Here is a 23,195-nt window from a genome sequence, read left to right as displayed (position 1 = left end):
CTTTGAGCATTAGAACTTCTAAGTGCTTCTTACAGCTCTTAGGGATGAAATGGCTACTGTAGCACAAATTGTCTAATTTTATGAACATTTATCTTTTTTGTCACCTATTTAGTATCATAAGATTTGATATTTGTGCTGTGCTGTTTTATGCTATCTTAGAAAAACTTTAGATTCGTTACACATTTTTCTGTAAAAGTTATTAAGTTCCATCTTTTTTATTCATCATTATTTATCCTTTGTTCACTGGGTTATTCCCTCTGGGCTAGTAACTTCTTTTCAGGGAAGACCCAAGGTGGTATTTATGCTACTAGAGGAAATTTAGCCAGAGAATTGGGGAACTTCACTTACTTTTATCAATAGGTGCCATGGGATCTTTTATATCCACCTAAACTACCACCAACTTCAGCAGATATCTTTTAATATCTTATTTAATTTCTAATTTTTGTTAAGTGCTTTATAAAAAGAATTAAAACAAACATGAAGTTGAAATCATTAGGTTTATATAAATATTAGTTAGATAATTCCATTTCCTTCTGTGATAGAAATGTACAACCCTGCAACCTAATTCAAGTTCCTCAAAAAAGATGAATTCAAAAAAGGTGAATTAAAATGAGCTTTCTTCTCATAAATGAAGTTAAAATATTTTCAAAAATTACTCAACCCTCTAACTTTGTAATACCACTTTTTCCAAAAAAAACACAAGTTCAGATTTTGATAATTGAAAATAAACTCCTCTAATTCTAACAGTCACCGATTCCTCTGCTTTTGCCATTTGTTTACTTCAGTTCAAGAACAATTAATTTATAACCCACATCTGCAATTACTGCTCTTACCCACTTTTTATTTTTAGCAGGTAACATTAATTCATTAACATAAATCAATACAGTAGATACCCCTTTCTAAACCAACTCTACAGACTCCTGCAACTGAACAATACTTTTCAGAACAACCACATTCACAAGCAGCAAAAACAATGTCCCGATCACCAAACACCTATGCATTACTCTTCTACATACCCTCACATTCTCTCCAAACCAGCCATTTACTAATATCCCTCCCCTGACTTATCATACTAAAATTTTAATAGAATTAACTTTCTCTGCTTGATACTATATACCATCAAAACATTTTGCATCTGTTTTTGATTTATCCTACCAAAAGCTTTTTCAGTGTCACGTGAACTTATCTTTCTTTCAATAAATGCTAATTACTAAGAACTTATTTTTCACAATTTTTTAATGAACCTTATTAAGCCTCAGCATATTTCCTTTGTCTGAATCCCATCTTTAATTCAACCATTTGATATTTATAAAAATATTTCTTCTCTTTCATATTCATTTTCTTGTAAAACCTATATCTAGTCCAGACTTTCTCAGGTGAACTTTCTTCATTAAATAATTTTAACACAACATTAAACTCTTCTAAAGTGTTTTTTTTTCTACAAACTAAATATTTCTTCTTCCAATAACTTTATAATATTCCACTCTGTCTTCTCTTTTCTAACTTCCTTATACATATCCCACTCCCAAAAAATACATCCACTGCTAAAATAATACCTCCTTGCATCTTTACCTCTTTATACTTTACTTGCTAACCTAATAAAGGATGTATTTCTTCCTTATTTCCACTGATAACAGACCTCTGTATTTTAAGCAACACTTTCACTGTCCTTATGTTATTCATAAAGTTCTGTTCCTTCCCTTAAACATTGTAATTTATTTTGCCCTAATAAAGCTATAGGATAATCATAGGGTTGGTCATAATCAAATACATATATATATATATATATATATATATATATATATATATATATATTTTTTTTTTTTTCTAACACTCATCTCCTTACCTCTAAATATGCCTGCTTATACAGCCCACTACTCTTCTTATGAATTATAAATAGGTTTCAGTGCAATCATTATTAAGACATTATTAACATCATTATTGTTATTATTATTGTTATTATTATTATTATTATTATATACACACTGCAGTCTTCTGTTTACCCTTCTAAACCTTTTCTATATCTAATAAATTACTCATCTTCTTTAAACCAGGCGCAGAGTGCCACATGACTTGAAAAACCTTCCACTCAGTTTCCTTCCATGAACTCCTTTAAATCTTCTGAAAATGAAACAAAATCAATCTCTGCCTTTATAATACACCTTCATTAGTAAATTTGCTAAATCCTCCCAATTTCAACTGCCCATACTGTATACTTTCCTGTGCAAGTACAATACCTTGCATATCTGTATATTTATTTTGCCCGTAAACTGCAATAAAAACTCCTACCATTGCTATATCTGTATGCAGCCTAGCATATTGCATCATACTTTCAAATCACTTACCTGTAGCTACATATACTATTATATACATTAATGAATATCCTCACTTCATGATATCCACAACCATTAGTTTCCCATCTTTCCCAACAATCACACCCACTACTTCCACTTCTGGATTCTTTTCTAACATTGCTATTCCAGAACATTTTTTTTCATAACCAAATGTCCATTTTATAGTCTTTTCCAGTAAGTACTAGAACTGATGTCTATATAAAGCTAACAACTATCTTACATCTAAAAAATACATTCAATCAACCAAAACAAGTTGACAACGTTTTAATACTATCAAACTTCTCAAATAACTTTTAATACTATTTGCTTTTAATGCTTCAACATTTAAATTAACCTTTTCCTTTCTTGTTATCTATGTCTCTTTCTATACTAGCACTTTCAAATGTATTTTTTCTTGTTCATATTCTTTTTCTAATCAATGTCTCAGCTTGTTCTCCTACCTGATCGGTTTTACTTCCCTCTTCCCCCTCATCAGACTCATCCAACATTTCAGCTATCACCTGTTGCTTCAGATACATGTCATCAGTTTGAAGGCACTCAGTTTGTTTCATATCATTATTTTTACCCAGCATGCTCCCTGCCATTTCCTTCATCATTTAGTACTTCTTTTTCATTATCATGCACATTTTCTTTAATAGACAGTGAATAATCAAACCAAAATGTCCACCAGACCTGCATTTTCAATAAAAACCTTTACACTGTCTACTCAAGGATCCCTTTTCTCTAAATTGGGAGCAGCATGTTTCTGGATAGTCATTAACTAAATACACAAAATCTGCACAAAACAGCATGACTTAGGTTACCCCAATACTTACACTAGTTATTGTTAAAACATTTACTAAATATATTATTATCTTTCTACGATATTCAATGATACCAATGCCTCCCACACCGCATCCACAAATAATCTCTTATTATATTGCTTAATCGCAAATACTTGTTTATTAGTTGTTATTAAAAAAACTTTCAAATGTTCTTGTTTTATCTGTGGAGATTTAAACTGTACCAACAATATTCTTCGACTGTAGAAATTCTTAAGAACAACCACAAGCTCATTCTACAGATCTTAATGTTTGTTTTCATCTACGCAGCAGAAAAACATTTCCACCAGCATAACAGTATGAAAAGCAACTTCACCGAATGTTTCTGACTAGAAATGGATCAACATTATTATGTCCTAGGCTTCAAAACCCACTGGTTCAACAACCCTGTCCCAAATTACATATCTGCCAATTACAGTAAAGTTTAAATTGTGTCTGCTCTGTGGGTCTGTTCTGTGGAGAAATAGTTGCATACAATTTTGTTGGTTTTTAAAACTGCAGAAGTGGCCCTGCAGCTACATTTATATTTCTTCCAGTCTGAACATGCTAATGTTGCATGATATCTGCATCACCAGCCACTGCTATATCTGAAACAAAACTGTCCTTATGAGTGTCCATCTCACCAGCTTCAACCATGGAAATCATCACAGGTGAAGACAGCAGCTCCCCTGCTTCCAACTAGGATTTCTCAGTGGTATCTGTGCATGATAACTTCTCTCCTTTGGCTGGTTCACCCTCTGAAAATAGCTTGTACAGAATGGTGTAACCCAGACTTCTGACATATCTGTAATCTGTAGAGCCAGTGCATCTCTTAGCATCATCATTGATACCCTTGTTCCATTTTCTAAATGGGGTTGAGGTGTCATGTCAACTGCACCTCTCATTTCAGTGCTATATTCTTGCCTTCTTCGACACTCATACTTGACTGTCACAGATCTTCATCACCCAATCCATCCACCTCTATGCTGGATGCCCTTGTTTCCTCTTGCCTTCTTCCTGTCTTTCGCAAATATTCTTTACCAGATTGTATTCTGCTTTTCTGCACATGCCCGAACCACCGTAATCTGTTCTCTTTGATCTTTTCTGCAATTGGAGTTACTTTGGCTTCTGTTCCTATGTCCTCATGTCTTCATCTGTCCCACAGTGTGCATCCTACCACATCTCAGGCACTTCGTCTCCATCACCTCTAGCTTCCTCAACTGCTGTCTTTATTGCCCATAGTTTTGTACCATACAGTAGTACTGGTCACACCACTGTTTTCTGCACCTTACTTTTTATCTTCTTTGGCATTCTTCCATCATACACTACACCTGACACTCTATGCCAGTTTGCTGCAGCCCCTCTGATTCTAGATTTGACCTCTTCATTTGGAGTTCCCTTCTACTCAGCCACCATTCCCAGATTATTGAAGCTGTTAACCTGTTCCACTCTCTTCCCTTCTATCTCAATTTTCAGTTTATTCTTATTTTCCCATTTGCTGCCATTACAATTTTCTTATCCGTACTCAGTTTCTTCACATGTACCTTCAATTTTTCATTCCATTCATCTGTCCTTTGCTAAAGTTCTTGCTCAAAGTGTGCCTGTAGTGCCACATCATCTACATACAGCAACTTTGTTGATCTATTCCCTCCAGCCTGTTTGCTAATGTCGTCCGTCACCAATATGAACATCAGTGTGCTCAGAGCTGAACCCAGATGCACACTCATTCCCCCCGGGAAACTCTCTGTGAGACCAAAAACTGTTTATACTTGAGTTACTGGATGCTTGTGCATAGCTTGCATTGATTCTACTAATGTTTCTGGGACTTGGAACCACTGCAGGACTGCCCAAATCAGCTTTCTTGGGATCTTGTCATATGCATTCTCCAGGTGTAGGAATGCTCAGTTGGACTCTCTCTTCATCTCTAGCTTCTTCTCAACAATCTGTCTCACTGCAAACATGGGGTCAATTGTACTGCATCCTGATCTAAATCCGGACTACTCATCTCCCATCTTACTTTCTACAACTCTGTGTATCCTTTTATCAGTCACCGTCTCCAGAACTTTTATGCAATGTGACAGGAGTTTGATATCTCTGTACTGCCCACAGTTTTGGATGTCCCCTTTCTTCTTGTATACTGGCTTTAATATATTTATTCTCTAGTCATCTGGGATATGCCTTTCTCTCCACACTGTTATGAGTACCCTCAGGAGCCATTTCTCCCCTCTCTCACCCAGCATATCATATCTGCTGTGACCTCATCTGAGCCTCCTGCTTTCCCCAACTTCATTTTCCTTAATGCTGCTCTTACTTGTTCTATGGTGGGCTCCTAATCTTTTCTCATTGTAGACTGTGTCTGGGGCAGTACAGCTTCTGTGGGCTTTTCTTCATTCAGAAGCTGCTGGAAATATTTCTTACATCTGCCTTTGATGTCCTGTGCACTGGTGAGCAGGGTGTCTGACTATCTTAAAGTCTTTTTGACTTTGCCTTGCAATCTAATACAATTTCATTGTGCCACTTAATGAGGCACTTTCCAGAAGCTGGTAGAATGATTGTGATGCCATGTTCTTTGCTATCCCAACTACTTTCTTTGCTTTTTGTTAGCCAACCCGTATTCCTTCTTAGCCTGTTCTCTTTTCCGTCTCCCACTTTTTCTTGCACTCCATCTATTAATCCATCTGAAATAATAGATGTTATAGTATACACTTGCAAATTAATGGATTTTTCTGCTGCAGTCACACTGTTTTCCGCCATCTTGTTTTTTCTCACCTCAGAAGTGGTAGCCCTCCAGCACAAAGATTAGGGGAACTTCCTTGGTGCTCTGGCTAAAGTTAAACTAGTTAGTATGAATACCACCTTGGGTTTCCCATGAAAAGAGTCTGAAGGCCTAGTAAGACTAAGCTGGTGAACAAAAATAAATTGAAAAAGACAAAACCAGAGAAACTGAATAATTTTACTGTCAATCACAGGACAGGATAAAACAGTTGGTAATAACATTGCCACAACAGAGGCAGTGCATTAAAACTATATCAGAATAACAAATGCATACTCCAGGAAAAGCCTTTATGTTGTCACTCAGTAAGTAATACCCCAGCAGACAGAACACAACAAATATGTTTTATTTGACTATTACTTGGTATAATACAATAAAGCAGCACTTTACCAAATTCTTCATAATAATAGCAAATGTCAACATAATGAAAAAGGTTGAAATCACTTCCACTTGCTCCCAATTGTATAACACTTCTGCAGGATCACACTACTTCCATAATTTCCTGCAACAATGTCAAACCACTGTTATTCAAGCAGCAGATATATAGGAGACATAGCATCCTATAGGTAGCATTCAGGAAGCTTTCCCCTCACCCACAAAAATAGTATATATATCAATAGCTATATAGCTATATATCTATATGTGCACATATATATATATATATATATATATATATATATATATATATATATATATATCTGTGTGTGTGTGTGTGTGTGTGTGTGTGATAAATTGCTTCCTCATGTACACTGCTATATTATTATTATTGGTATCCACAGAGGTGTAACTACCAGAATTTGACTCGGCACATTACTAGATAGGTTACTTAAATTACTGTTTCACTTTTATGCTAAAATAAAAATAAACTTCAAAACATTACTTCCTTTGACATATGGAGATTAAAATTAAACTTCATTTTTTTAAAAAGACAAAAGAGCTTGCGCCTCGGCTTGTGCCTTCTCGGTTTATAAAGTGCAAGCTGAGGCATTAGTTCTTTTGTCTTTTGTTTTTTTGAAAAATAAAGTAATAATGTTAAGCTGTATATGCCAAAGGAAGTACTGTTTTGTCACTGGAGAGGTTAGCCTTTCAGTGCCTTTTTCAATGTGCATCGACCCAAAATTTCCCATCTGTAAAGGTATGTTAGCTGATACTGACTTTATCATCAAAGTACTGCTACCTTCTTGCTTCCTAACCTTCGAATTTATGCATCATTAATACAAATTCTACAAGCTTTAAAACTGTTGAGTTAATCATAACCCTACCAACTTTAAATTTGTGCAGGGTTGTAACATGACAAACATGCCCTGAACTCTGCTACCAGATTTAACTAGTCTTACAATATCTTCAAATTGACACACCTAGTGCAGAAAGTTTACAAAATATACAACACAAGTACCGTTGTACATGCGACAGTAACAAGTACTTGTCTTGGTAACTGCCCTATTCTTCCCAAAACCAATTCCCTGGACTAGTACACCTTAGTGTTCATCTGTACCTGGCTCTACCCAATCGTGTGTTGCAGCAGTTTGCAGCATCTATTGTCTGCAAGTGACATTGAATTTAACATTGTTAATTGTTGTTTTCTACTGTGCATTTCTCAACTATAGCTGATTGTTTACTGCCCTGCTCTATTATATCCTTGCTGTGACAAAATTGCACACCTTGCTAAATTACTTCTACTTTTCTGCACTTTGTTACTGTGACATATGAACCTGCTGTTGATACATTGAGTATTGTGTTCCAGAACTCTAGTCTATTGTACCTGAAGTATCATGTAATTCCTTGCCTGTTGTATTATCCACCTTGTAGGATCTTATGATATTTTTGCATGTTGTATTACCCACCGTGTGAAGTCAAGAGACTGCTGTATCTATAGCTTCTGGAATATTGTGCTTTGGCATCCATGCTTGCTGCTCAGTTATACACTTGCAGCATTATGTCTATTGTTCAGCAGATCCTTATAATACTGTATAGTACTGCATTGTGCTGGACTTTATTGAGCTTTACTGAGCTGTATTACATTGAACTGTATTGAGTTGTATTGTATTCTGCATATCATATAGTACTGTAGTATATGCAGTAATCTACATGGTGGCACAGTTTTGCATTGTTATGTAACTGTTTTCATTGCTTCCGTATATGCCATGCATCTACTGTATTGTGATATATTATAGTATGGTGAGCAGATATTAAAAAATATGGGTATGGCACATCATTTTTACAAATAAAGCATGGATCTTTACCTGTTCTGATGTGCTACAATGCAAAGTATTAGCGGTATGTGTTTTCAACTTAAAAAAGCACAATAACCATTGCCATACAGAGAGAGGCCAGCCAAGAACAGCACTGGGAAGCTGGTAAACACTTTGTTCATTCTGGAAAAAAGTCACAACATAGTGTTTAAGTTGGTTTAGTGGCTTCCCTCTATTCCTCTGCTGTGGCCAATCAGCACTGTTAAGTGTGAGACTAGTACTGTGGAGGAATTGTTAAACACCTTTCTTACATCAGAAAGGTGCTTGACAGTCCTTCCTTTCACTGATTTCAGAGCGTAACAGTGGCATTTTATACAGTACAAATAATTAATGTATGGTAACACTACAGTTATCATCCCTATCACACTACACGTGAAACTGATAAGTATCATTACCTACCCAGCATGAAATGTCACAGTACATTTAGACAGATTAACAGAACTCAAATCTGTTAACATTCGCTCTCTCACAGGAAAACATTCAAATATTACAAATTTGTTACCACTGTTCAGTGAAACATATGTGCTAATTATTTGTACTTAAAACAGCTTGAAAACTGTAAATGTTTATGCGCTATATATGTTTTAGTGAATGAAAACAGTTCTCACTGTGTATTCAGATAAATAAGTGTGCTATTATTGCACTAATGTTCACTATGTTTTATTCTGGTACACATACTGCATGCATGGTAGACCTTTAAGGTAACAGTACCCTTATGTCCAACAGAGACTATCATGTTCTGTTGGAAACACTAACCAGCACAGCCACCAAAATTAAATGTTTTCCATAACTATATGTACACAAGCTGCAGTCATAATTAATATATCATTTTGGCTGCAGACTGACATGAAAAAACTTTTAAGGAAGAAAATGTGAATGATTAAATAGCATAACACTGTAATTCCTCAGTATTAACTAACATGCATGCATATTCTGAGGCACTGCTAACTAATGCATTATTGCACTGTGAAACATGTCACAAATATTGTTATTAAGCAAATGTGTGACATGTTTGACTCTGTGAATAGGAAGCACATGGCACTATGGTAAATTAATGGCATGATTGCAGTGTTGTGAATGAGCATCAACTATCACATGCAGAGGCATGGATGATACACACTGAGATCATTGCATGGCATCCCTTGGATGTCACAAGCACATGCAGGGGGTAGGATTAAGCCTTACATAGAAAACACCCCAGCAGCAGTATGACATTGCTCCAAGGTGCCTCAGTCTTGTGAATGGTCCTGAACAGGGGTTGAGTTATTCCAGTGGTGATTAAGTCAGGTTTGGTGGACCCACTGAATGATAGGAGGCTATAGGAGCAGCTAATGATCAGTTGTGTGGGAAAAAAAGACATTGCACAGCATATCTGTTTGCAGGCATACAGTTCTAAATCTGTCATGCCAAATATTTATTAAGTACACTGTTAGATATGAGCTGTACATTTACATAGACACATACCTGGTTTACAGCATTTCTTTATGAACAGTACACACATTATAGATGACTAATCATATGAACAGATTATATCCACTGACATTGTCATGGGTCATTGTAGCTTCATGATAAAATGTTACAATAAAGAAGGCCATTCATACATCACTGCAGTCTATTATTAGATGAAGGACCAGAGAGCTTCCACATGTCTCAGTCCAGTTTCTTGGATTATGTGGTATCCCACTGTTGTAATGATGTCACGGAGGACTGAGCAAAGACAATGCATATATAAAAATGTAGAATCAATTGCAAAACATGCTACCACTATTCCAAAAGATGCATTTATCTCCTGAATAAGGTACCACAGATGCCGCATTATATTTTATATTTTAAAAGATGAGGCCTATATGACACTGACCTCTACAAACATATGTTTGTTCTGGCTTACAGTCATTTGTTTGATATGAGATTGCTCATATCACAGTTGCTTGATCTTCATTGCCCAGGGTGGTAGTGTCATGTGTGCTGTCGCTTGCTTCATGTAGGAGTGATTTGTTCTTAGTTAAAGTGTGCTGTTTTTAACTTTTCCAAGATTGCAACCTCCTGAAGAAAAAGTGAGACAGTTTTTTCTTTCACTGTTATCTGTTATTCTTTCTCTGAAGGGTAACTACAGAGTGAGAATAATAAAATAAGGAAGGTATAGAAACGTAACCCCCTCCAAAAAAAAAATGTATATATATATATATATATATATATATATATATATATATATATATATATATATATATATATATAATATTATATTATATTATATATTCACAGTTTTTACATTGTAATGCACCTTCTTGATAACTATACAGCTATGATTATATGGGTTTCCATGGACTGTATAATCAGGCTGTCAGCTTTCTAAAGTTTTTGCTGGGTAGTTGTGTTTTGAATCATATATTCTGCAGGAAACATAGTAAAGCTATTCATTTTAGTGTTTGGGGGGGGCAGGGGCAGGCACAGATAATGGAGTGTATGCATTTAAGTGAATCAGTCTGATTTTAACCAGTAACATTAAACTTACCTGGCAGTGTGGGACATCCTCTACTATAACCAATATGTTTCCATATGGTAGTTTACTCAATATACAGAGAGAGATGACCAGCATGGATTATTGTTCTCTGTTAAAGGGAAAAGGGAAGGACTATATGTGCATCCTTAAAATGTTACTGCAATGGTGGCACGTGGTAGCTGTATATGATGGTGAAAAGCCACAACAAAGCTAAAGGACATGGGTGTGACAACTATAAACCTATGCACCTACAACTATAAAGTGAAGCTTTTAACCACTGAGCCACCTTAGCTTGTATGCTCCATTTCTTCCAGAATGGCAATGACATTGCTGAACTACACAATAAGCAACCACAAATTCCACAATGTCACAGTATTTTTCAAATTATTCATTGTATTATAGGTTCATAGGTTCATAGGTTTATACTAGGCTATCTGCCCTAAGGCATTTATAAGCCTAGCCCAATTTTTTGTGGCTTACGCCACCCCTTATATGAAAAAATACTGTGCCCATTAGTTTGTTGTGCCTCTGTCCAGCAGTGACACAGAGATGATTCCCGGGGTAAACCTACGATCTCCCATCCACAGGTCTAGATTTCTCTTGAACAGAGTCAGCGAGGTGCTCTGCCTCACATGGACCGGGATTTTATTCCACAGCATAGGGAGTCTCTGAGTGATAAATCTATCCCTCCAGCACGTCCTATTTATATCCGTGCTAAGGTTTAAGTCGCTTGCTCTAGTGGTTTTGGTGGATTTGGATTTTTTGAGGTGGAGCATGTCCATTAATTCCGGGTTGGACATGGCCTTGTATGTCAGGCACATGTCACCTCTGAGCAGACGGTATGCGACTGAGTAGAGCTGGAGTTTCTTCAATCTGGCAGCATATGACAGATTTTGGAGTCCCTTTATCCTTTTGGTGAGGAACTTTTGGGGTCTCTCCAATTGCTGCAGATGTCGGGTGAGATACATCCCGAATGGGGCATTGTACTCGATCATTGGTCTGATAAGTGAAGAGTACAGGGAACAATGACCTCACTAGATCTGGATGTGAATCCCTTCATGATCAGGTGGGCAATGTAGAAGGTCTTTCTAACCACTTTAGCAATGTGAGTGTCAAAAGAAAGGCCACTGTCAACCTGGGTCCCCAGGTCCCTGATAACCTCTTCTGTGCTTAGTGGATTGCCACCTATATGGTAGCTTGGGGTTACCTTGTTTTTCCCGAAGGGTATGACTATACATTTTTGGCGTTTAACTTCAGGCCATGGCTCTGGCACCAGCTATCTGTTTCCGTGAGTCCCTTCTGAAGGATATCCGTGTCCGATGCACTTTCCACTATGGCGCCCAGTTTGCAGTCGTCTGCAAACTTTGTCAGCCAAAGTCCTCCCATGCTGGCCTGTACTTCTGAGAAGTAGATGCCAAACAATAGGGGCCAAGGACCGAGCCCTGTGGGACACCACTTGTGACTGGCTTGGAGTCTGACACAGCGCCAGCAACTCTAACCCTGTGGGTTCTGTCCTTAAGCCAGTTTGCAACCCATCTTGTGACATATGGGTTTACATTTAAGCTGGTAAGTTTTTCTACAATACCCGAGTGGGGTATTGTGTCGAAAGCCTTTGCAAGGTCAAGGTAGGCTGTATGGACTGCCTTTCCCTCATCAATGGCCTTGGTGACTGTTTCAAGAAGTCGACCAAGTTCAAAAGGCATGATCTTCCCTTGACAAAGCCAAACTGGGTCGGGTCCAATGTCTGCAAGTCCCCTATATCTTTGTTTATGAGCTCCATTATGATCCTCTCCATAGCTTTGCAGACTAGACTTGTTAAGCTTATGGGGCGGTAATTACCAGGGTCCGTGAGCGCCGCCTTTGTGGAGTGGGACCACAGTTGCCGTCGCCACTCCTTGGGCACGTATCCTGTGGTAAGGCTGAGATTAAACAGCTGCCTTATGTGCGGGGTTAATTCCTCATTTAGCTCGTGTAGCACACAGCCGGGGACACCATCCGGTCCCATTGATGCTGTGTTTTTAGCTTTAGAGAGAGCAACTTTCACCTGCGCATTTGAGATGTCCGGGAGGCTACACTCGGCTGGGATAGTTATCTCTCCTTTAGGGGAGGGGGGTGAAGTTTGCACTGAACCTGTCTGCCAGTATGTTGGCAATGTCTGTGGGTTCAGTGATTTTTGTATCATTTTGGACTAATTCTAAGCATATCTGGGAGTTTCCACCCAGGTTCCTAACATAGCTGAAAAAGGCCTTATGATTGTCCTTTGAATCCATGGCAATTTTTCTCTCAAAATTGGCCTTAGTTGATTTTATGAGTGCTCGTAATTTTTACTAATAATGATCAGGGTGACTTCCCTTTTATGGATTTTGTTCTATCATGTAATAGCTTTCTCCTCTTATTGTAAAGTTTGTTAATGGCTGGGGTCCACCAGACTGGACGTTTGCCCTTTGTGGAAAGAGTCTTGGTTTTATTTGGGATTGCCTGATCCATGCAGTCCTGGAGGTGTTCATAGAAGGCATTTGTAAGGGCTTCCGCAGCTTGGGTTGTGGTTTCCTCTGGCTCAGGGGCCTTGAAGGATACCACACCAGTCTTGAGTAGTGTGAAGTTTGCTTTAGAGAAGTTCTTCACTATGGTCTTTTTGTTTGGGGTGGGGCGGGATGTGGATTTCCAGTGAGATTAGTTTATGATCAGATCTCACCAATGAGGGATACACTTCGGTGTGGAGCATTTTGTCCCCATGTTTGTGACAATGAGATCTAGTATATTTTCTCCTCTCGTGGGAACAGTGACTAGCTGTTCCATGGCATTTGAATTTATGAACTCCAGGAACCGTTGGGCTAGAAAGTTAGGGCTTGAGTAATGTTCCCAGTCTATATTCGGGTAGTTGAAGTCACCCAATATGATGGTGTTTGGAGATACATTTATACCCTCCAGTGTCTTCAGGAAGGCTGTGTGGGGTTCCTGAGTTTGAGAGGGTGGCCTGTAGCATGCTACAATTTGTAGAGCAGTTTTGCCTATGGTTAGTTGCACCTGAATGGTTTCCGAGCTTGTGCATTGCCACCAACCTGGAGGTGTGGGTATCCTTTATGAATATGGATACACCCTCCTTTTGTGGTGTGGTCCGGGTTTTGGGGCGGACGCATGATATGAGGTAAAACCTAATAGTGCCGGGTGCTCTCAGGAGCCTTGAACCAGGTTTCAGTTACAGCACAGACATCGATGTTCTCCATACTGAGAAGGGCCTCGAGTGCGTGCATTTTGAGATTTAGACTTCTGGCATTGAGCAGCATTACCCTCAGTTTCTTCCCATTTTTGTTTTCTAGGGTGGTAGGTTTAGAATTTGAGCCTTGCCTAAAAAGGCACTATGCGGGTGGCAAGAGCCTTAGCCAATATCCGGAATCCCAGGGGTGACAGGTGCAAGCCGTCCCTTGCGAAGCAGCGTGGCTTGTCAAGCATGTCATCCCAGGAAGACAGACACTGGATCCCCTTTGAATGACACCAGACATTAAGCCAATTGTTAAAGCTGATCATCTTGTCTCTATATTGTGGCATCATTCTTGGTGAAGGAAGGATACTGCTCAGGGTTAGGGTCATACCTGCCTGGGCTACATAATCAGAGAGCTCCTCTATGTCTCTTTTCATGTAGTCCAGGGAGGTACGTCTCAGGTCGTTCACACCAGCATGGACAATGACTGTGTCATATTTGTACTTGCCGTGGAGTGATCCGAGTGCTTGTGTTATGTGGCGGATTCTAGCGCCCGATAGGCAGCTTACTGTGACCCTCTCCTTGTTCAGCCTGGTGAGTGGGACGTCAGTGTGTCTGACTATGGAGTCACCTATGACAAGTATGTTTGATGTTGTATTTGGCCTTAAGGGCTGTGACTGCTTTGCACACTGCTTTTGTGGTTTATGTGTTGCTTGTGGGGTGTCTTGAGGTAGCAGTTGTTTGGGTGTCTGCTTTGGAGGCCTCTGCTGTTTAGGTAAATTTTTACTCAGAGCCTCCGAGTATGTCTTTGTGTGTTTATGTGTTTGATTAGTAATGGGTACTGTGCATACAACCCAATCAATGTATATATTGCTCAGGTTTCACTCAGTTTAATTTTGGGTTTCTTATACCATCATGGGAATGGACCTGATGGGTTTCACATTGTATAAAACAAGCTGTACCAATAGCTTGGTTGACAGAATAGTGAGAAAATTGTGTTAAAAACCAAGCTTAAGTACACACATAAAAATTAAAGGTAGGGCTCTGAAGCAGTAACAAGAAATGGAATGCAGGATTTTGGATGATTTTCTTGAAAGGTGGGGCTTCATTGTTGATATTTTAAGACAGTGCAGCAAGAAGGAATGACCATTAAGCTAAGACTATAATGGGTACTGGAAAACACAGTTAAGCTATGCAGGAAGGAATGCACATTTACATGCACATACATGACAGAATGGATGCAACTTGACACGTATGGTAAGGAACACCCCATATTAACACAATTACAAAGGGAAGATGTGACTCAAGGATGGTTGTAAATAAAATAAGGATGGGTGAAAACATGATAGGGGAGGTAAAGCCAAATGATTATCTTGTCAGTGTAAACTGCAGCTGTATATCTAAAGATGAGACAGATATTCCATTTGTAAAACTTACAGCTGCTGAATATTTGAGTTTTACTTTACAAGTTCGGCTTAGCACATGTCGATCACACAAGTCATACATGCTTTACCCATTGCTCTGCTGTTTGAGCAAAACATCACCAGTATACATAATTAACAGGAACAGTTGTAGTCCTTTAATATATTATTATTGTAATTAATAATAATAATAATATATATAATAATTAATAATTATTATTATTGTATGATTGTTGACAGAAATGTTATAAAACACTGTCACTAAGACTTTATATATCTTATCTTGTGTATGTAATGAAGTTTTAATCAATAGCAAAGCACATATTCCAAGCATAGGTACTAATGATTAATTGTGCTAATTATGTGACATATTCCTGATATAATAGGATATCCATTACAAGCAATGCAGAACTATAGATAGCACATATGTTTTTGGGAAAAGGAACTGCGTGTGTTAGTTGTGTCTCAACCATTGGTATGTCAGCTCATCTAAAATGACATTAACACTTTAAGAACTGTATACTGTACTTTAAGCGTATAAATAGCATATATTGTTATTCTTATGGTACTTCTTGTCTACTAATTGTTGTTATTTCTTATATTTTTTATTTGTCTGTAGTTATGTAAATGCGTTGAAAATTAACACATTTTTGTGAAAAAAGAATTGCATACTACACTTATCTACAAAGCACAGATAATTTGCAAATAGATTACAGGTGTGTTAATTAATGATAATGATAATGTAGCAGGTGTACGCCCTAAGGTAGCATATATGTCGTAAATGGCAATGGTGGTACTGCTAATATGTTTGTGACATCTGGTCACATTACTTATAAAATGTCATATGCTGTGAGGATGACCATAAACATTTTATCATACTTATGCACTGATGCTAATACTATGCAGCTCAACACTGGTTATTTTGTATGCAGAAAATGGTTAATAACAGGGTGGGAGGTTGACGTAATGGTTAAAATGTTTATTTTAAAACACAAGGTGAAGGGTTTGATTCTCACATGCAGTAATTGGCTAGGCTTAAAATGGCCCATAAGGCCAGTTAGCCTAGTATGAACCTATAGCAACATATCATACCCACGTAACAAACACTATTCCCAACAATTACTTTTTTACCATTACTGCAACCTAACTTAGTAATGATCAGCTGTACCTCCGATATTGAGCACATTTTCAGTTTGACTCAGTTTATATAACACTGTAATATTAAACATTCCATGCACAGGCTACTCCTTGTGGAATGGGTAAGAATGGGATGCCACCTCTGACTTTTTTAAGCGTGTCTTATGGTCACTGCTGGTGATGTGTATGCTGTCACATCTAGGCCAGATGCTACTGGCTTTCTTCATGATCTCCCAAAAGACTAGGTGTATGTGAATCAAGAATTCCATGCAGGAACTACTGAAGGAGACAGGGAATTAGAGGAAACAGTAGTCAAGCACAGCATTCCTACCAACCTGTTCCAACATTAAGAGCAAGATATGTAAATGAGAAAATGCAATACAAAAACTTCTACAGAGATTCTTTTTAGAACTGCCTAGAAAACATGGGTGTGTGAGATGACATTTCCCTTGATTGCTGACATGTCAGATACTCCTCCATTTCTACTGCTTAATGTTTGGTATTGACTTGGTGGACAGAGACACAGAAGAAGAAAACAGATGCACAACATATAACATTTATCTTTAATGATAATCTTTAGAGAGCTACTAGGATAAGGAAGAACTGATAGAAAATGATTTCTGATTTGGACTTCCAAACCATGATAATTAACTATAATTCAACACTGACATATCTGGAATACTGCATGGTTGGTTCTGCTCTCCTCTTGGTCTGAAAAAGAAAAAATATAGAGATGCATTTAGTTCTTGAATTGATCATAAAAGGATAAGTAACTGCACCTTCAATAATAATGTCCATTAACCGAATTCAGCGCAACAGCCTGTCCTATCATAACCTTACTTTTTAAAGTAGAATACAATATATGAAATAAGACACTCAGTATTTTCTATAAGTTACATTTCTGTGAATTTGCAGGCATTTAAATATTTCACAACAATAAATTAAACACACATCTCAGATTCATGAACACTTATATGTCGTGTTCAGCCCTTTGTGCAATGAGCAACTACGAGCAAGCTGTTTGCAAATCAGCAAACAGCAGTACATCTACTGGCCGGCTGCAAAACGATGGTTACACCTACATAATCTAATGAGTGAATAAAGAGTTGAAGCATGATAATAAAGGAAATAATCATGGTGGAGTGATTCAGAATCCTCTAAAATGAGTGACTACATTTTGTGCCCGCTTTAGCTCTGAATTCCAACACATGTTGGAATACAGCCACACGGAAACTTTGAAAGATTTTAGGGGTTGCTGCAGCTATTATGAATGTGTATGTTTAATATGCTCTAATCCATGTAACTGCTGCTGCTGCCAAACCTCAGACTAGAAGCCATAGGGACCTCAAACCACATCTGACCTACCACGAACATGAAACTGGAAGGGCCTATATTACAAGATCGAATGCTTAGGTGATCGAACACCTAACATCAAACTTGTAATATCGAAAGGAAAAAACAGCGAATGGCTTATGTAATGCAGGGAAAGATTTCTCTTGGCCGTTCACCGGATTTTGCCATTTTGTCTACTGTAGCGCAATCTCGGAGTTGGTATATGTAGTAGGGGGGTGGGGGCAAGGCCCCCCACTTAGTTTGGGTGTAAAGTTGTTTTTTTTTTCTGTGGATGACTGACGTGTTTTCCTGAGCCATTCGATGTTTTTGAGTTCGATATTACAAGTTCATTGTTTAGGTCTTCTATCACCTAAGCATTTGATCTTGTGATATAGATGCAAACTGAGGGTAGACAGAAATACCACCCAGCTGCAGTTGTAAAGAAGTCAGTTTTGAAGAATTGTGTGTGTGTGTGTGTGTGTGTGTGTGTGTGTGTGTGTGTGTGTGTGTGTGTGTGTGTGTGTGTGTGTGTGTGTGTGTGTGTGTGTGCGTGTGTGTGTGTGTGTGTGTGTGTGTGTGTGGTGGTATGGCAACATGAAGTGTACTGTTTGTGAGTCTGGAGGAACACAGCCACAGCAGTTGTGCTAACACTGTGGCCTGGTATCGTAGGCAGGTGTCAGCAGTGCATGGTGGAGAATCCATTTCATCACTGCCACACAGGATAGTATGAACTACCTCTAGTAGGACTTGCAATGATACTTCTACAACCCTTTCTAGAAGTTGGAGTGCTACCTGAATGTAAACGGTGTCTGCTATACAAGCTGTCATCATGACTATTTCCATGACCATGACCAGACATGGCCAACCATGTCTGGATGTGGATTGCTCCACCACTGGCAGAACAGTGTAAGCAGTATCACTAAGAAAGCAGGATCTAGAATGGACGCAGCCAAGTTGACTGACATCTAAAAATGTACAGCCTCTACAGCCTCGTGGATACTGACCGTCTCCCAAGAGACATTCCACAACAGACACTGCATGGTCCAGTGTGTCATTCATCCAGTCCAAGGAGTCACATACACAATTCATGCAGTCTCGTACATCAGAATGCATGACATGCAGCAATCTAACTATCTCTTCTGAGGTCCTGGTGGAACTGCCCTGTGCCTCCACAATGGACCTGCAAATATGTTGGGTGGCAGATACTGGCACACCAACATGGGGGGGTGATAAACATGCCTCCTAGGAGCACATCTACTGAAATTCCTGTGAGATACATAGGTTCATAGGTTCATAGGTTGGTGCTAGGCTATCGGCTCTAGGGCCTATACAAGCCTAGCCATAACAATTCCCTGGATATTTCTTCCCACAATATTTACTTCCCTGGACCCCTGTCTAGCAGGGTGACTGACATGATCCCCAGGGTGAATTTCCTGTCTCCCATCCAATTGTCAAGGTTCCTTTTTAAGAGGGCCAAGGAGGCCCTCTGCTTGACATGTATGGGCAGTCTATTCCAGAGTATGGGGAGTCTCTGGGTCAGGAACCTATCCCTCCAGCATGTTTTGTTCATTGTGATGACAATGTTTAGATCCCTGGAGCATGTGGCTCTGAGGGATTGAGATTTCTTTAAGTGGAGCATGTCCAACAGCTCAGGGTTTGACATGGCCTTGTATGTTAAGCAGAGATCACCTCCGAGTAGACGATATGCCACAGAGTATAGCTGGAGTTTTTTTAGATGGTCAGAATAGGGCATCTGCTTTAGGCCTGTGATTTTTTTAGTGAGGTATTTCTGCGGCCTTTCCAGCTGTTGCAGATGTCTTGTGAGGTACGTACCAAACAGGACATTGTACTCTATAATGGGTCTAATGAGGGATGAGTACAGTGGGACAATGACCTCCTTTTTGTCCGGATGAAAAGCCCTTAGTGATGAGGTGTGCCACATAGAAGGATTTCCTGACTGTTGTGGCAATGTGGTTATCGAAGGTGAGACCACTGTCCACTTGTGTCCCTAAGTCTGTTATCACACTTTCAATGTTTAGTGTACTGCCACCTATGTGGTAATTCATGGGTACATGTTTTTTCCCAGAGGGGATAACTATACATTTCTTGGCATTAAGCTTGAGCCCATGGCTGTGGCACCAAGCATCTGTTTCTGTAAGCCCTTTTGTAGAATATCCACATCATTTGGGGATTCAATAATGGCTCCCAGTTTGCAGTCATCTGTGAACTTTGTTAGCCAGAGTCCCTTAATGTTGGCCTGTACTTCAGAGAAGTAGGTGCCAAACAAGAGCGGTCCCAGGACTGAACCCTGAGGTACTCCATTTGCCACTTGTCTGGAGATGGATTTGGAGTCAGTTACTTTTACAGTCTGGATTCTGTCAGTAAGCCAGTTGACAATCCATCGAGTGACTTAGGGATTTATGCCCAGCTTAGTAGGTTTATCTATGATTCCAGAGTGGGGGATGGTGTCAAAGGCCTTGGCAAGGTCCAGATAGGCTGTGTGGACCACCTTACCCTCATCCACAGCTCTGGAGACTGATTCAAAGAAGTCAATCAGGTTCAGGAGATAAGATCGGCCCTTCACGAACCCAAACTGGGTGGGGTCCAGTGTTTGAAGGTTGCCAGTGTCTTTGTTTATAAGTTCCATGATAATGTGTTCCATGCCCTTGCAGATCAGGCTCATCAGACTGATGGGACAGTAGTTCCCGGGATCCAAGATGGATCCCCCCTTGTGGAGTGGGATAACTGTAGCTGTGCGCCAGTTAGTGGGCACAAAGCCTAAGGTGAGGCTATGATTAAACATGACACTTAGGTGATGTGCCAGTTAATTTTGTAGTTCATGTAGTACACAGCCCAGGATGTCATCTGGTCCCATGGATGTTGTATTCTTAGCTTTGGAGAGTGCAGTTTCTACCTGTGTGGCCGTGATTACCGGAATTTGGCAATCTGTTGGTATTGAGATGGGCACTTTAGGGAATGAGAGGGGGGGTGAAGCTGGCACTAAATCGATCTGCCAGGAAATTGGCAATATCCTTGGGATCAGTATATTTAATGCCATTCTGTTGTAGCTCAGAGCAGATCTGAGCATTGCCATTTGGATTCTTGACATAACTATAGAATGCCTTGTGGTTGTCTTTGGAATCTTTGGCAATTTTATTTTCATAACTAGATTTGGAGGATTTTATGAAGGATCTCAGCTTCTTACTGAGGCTGGTAAGGGAGTTTTTTGCATCCTGGGATGTTCCTCTTTTCTGTAACAATTTCTTTCTTCTGTTGTATAGTTTGTTTATGGCAGAGGACCACCAGACTTGCTTCCTTTTTTGGAGGAGAGCATCTTGGCTCTATTTGAGATGGCACAATTCATATACAAGTGGATGTGCCCATACAGTGCTTTAGTGTAGGATTCAGCAGTCAGACCTTCAGATCCCATCTGCATGGGTGTCATAAAGTTTGTCACTTCTGACTTGAGCAGCATGAAGTTGGCTTTGGAGAAGTTTTTTACTGAGGTTTCCTTACTGGGGGGTGGGGGTGGGATGTGGATGTGGATGTCAAGGGTGATTTGCTTATGGTCAGACCTGACCAATGAGGGGGTGACCACTGGTGTGGAGCATCTATCTCCCATGTTGGTAATGACCAGGTCTAGGATATTGGAGCCCCTGGTGGGACAATGAATTAGTTGATCCAGGGCATTGGAATTTGTGAATTCCAAGAACCGTTGGGAAAAGGTGTTGGTACCCGAGTAGTTTTCCCAGTTAATGACAGGGTAGTTAAAATCACCCAGTATTAGGGTGTTTGGTTGTATCTTAATATTTTCCAGTATGTTTAGAAAGGTGTAGTGTGAATCTTGGGGCATGGTGGGGGACCTTTAGGAAGCTACAATTTGGATTGCAGTCTTACCTAGTGTTATTTGCACCTGGAGAATTTCAGATGCATTGTGTTAGGCAACTAGCCTGGAAGTGTGAATATCCTTGGTGAATATGGACACTCCTCCACCTTTAGTGTTTTGGTTTGGTGTCCGAAAAGTGTGGTAAGAGTTGTAGCCTGGTATTGCAGGGGTGCTCTCTGCAGCCTTGAACCAGGTCTCAGTTACTGCACAGATATTGATGTTCTCCATTTTTTGGAGTGCATCGAGAGCGTGCATTTTGAGGTTTACACTTCTAGCATTGAGTAGCATTACCTTCAGATTTTGCATGCTTGTATCAATTGTGGTGGTGGTTTTGTCCTTTGAACCTTGCCTAAAAAAGGCACTATAGGGGTGGCAAGAGCTCTGAATCCCAGGGGTGACAGGTGCAGACCATCTCTGGCAAAGCATACTTCACCCTGATAAAGGGTAGGGGAGATTCACCAGCTCTGCTGTCAGTGTCAATGTTTGGATGGCAAGCATTGTTAATCGTGTCAGTGTTTTATGGTAATGCTGTGGTTCTATGATACAAATCTAGAAATTTCTATGAAACTAAAGATCCTTACTGTCAACATTTTACTTGTATAAGGCCACAAAGTTGATAAATCATCTCTCTGAATCATTTTATATATATATATATATATATATATATATATATATATATATATATATATATATATATATATATATATAGTTATATAAAGATAGATATTTACATGTGTGTGTGTTTGTCTTGTTTTTCACTCTCATCTTTTGCTTGATGCTTGGTATTGAGTATTGTGGCCTATCAGCTGTGACTATTACTGAATGACAGCTCATTACCCAAGGCAAAAAAAAATCAAAAACAGTTATTTCACAATTGCAAAGACTTAGCTGTGAGTCACTCAAATGAGACTGGTGGCAGTGCTCTTTAGTCAGCACTCTGGACAGTACTGAATGCAGAAACAACATTTGTCATGTAACTTTCTCAGTGACTCAGTGTGTTAATGAAGTAGGCCCTGAAAAACAGCATAAGCAGTGCATGGCTTGCATCCATATTTGAGACCGTTTGAATTTAGGGGATCAATATTTTTTTCTGTACTGGAACCTGAACTACACTTGCATTTGGAAAGGTGAATGTTGCAACACAAAAGTGTGTAATGGATGCTAAACAAGTTACCTGTGATCTATATGAAATGCAGTACTCATAGCTTTGGTCAATGTAAAGTTAAAGTATAACTGTATGTGCATGATGTTACAAATAGTTCTTGAGCAAAAGTATGAGGCAATGCACTTAGCAACATTAGGGACAGAGTAATATAAAAAGGTCAACAATATAGATTAAAACATATATAGAAACATGGCTTCAGAGTAATAATAGTTTTCATTACCATGAGTGTATATTGTACTGATGTATGGTTGTTTAGAACGTCACATTCTGTAAAATCTGTATGGCCCCTTCTTCAATGTTGTTGTCTTTCGGCTTTTCCCAGTTAGGGGTCACCACAGTGGAACTCCAGTCCACTAATGATTGGCAGTAGATT

This window comes from Protopterus annectens, chromosome 2.part2 (genome assembly GCF_019279795.1).
Source record: "Protopterus annectens isolate FY-2018-M chromosome 2.part2, PAN1.0, whole genome shotgun sequence".
NCBI lineage: Eukaryota > Metazoa > Chordata > Ceratodontiformes > Protopteridae > Protopterus > Protopterus annectens.
Note: the sequence above shows the minus strand (reverse complement) of the source record.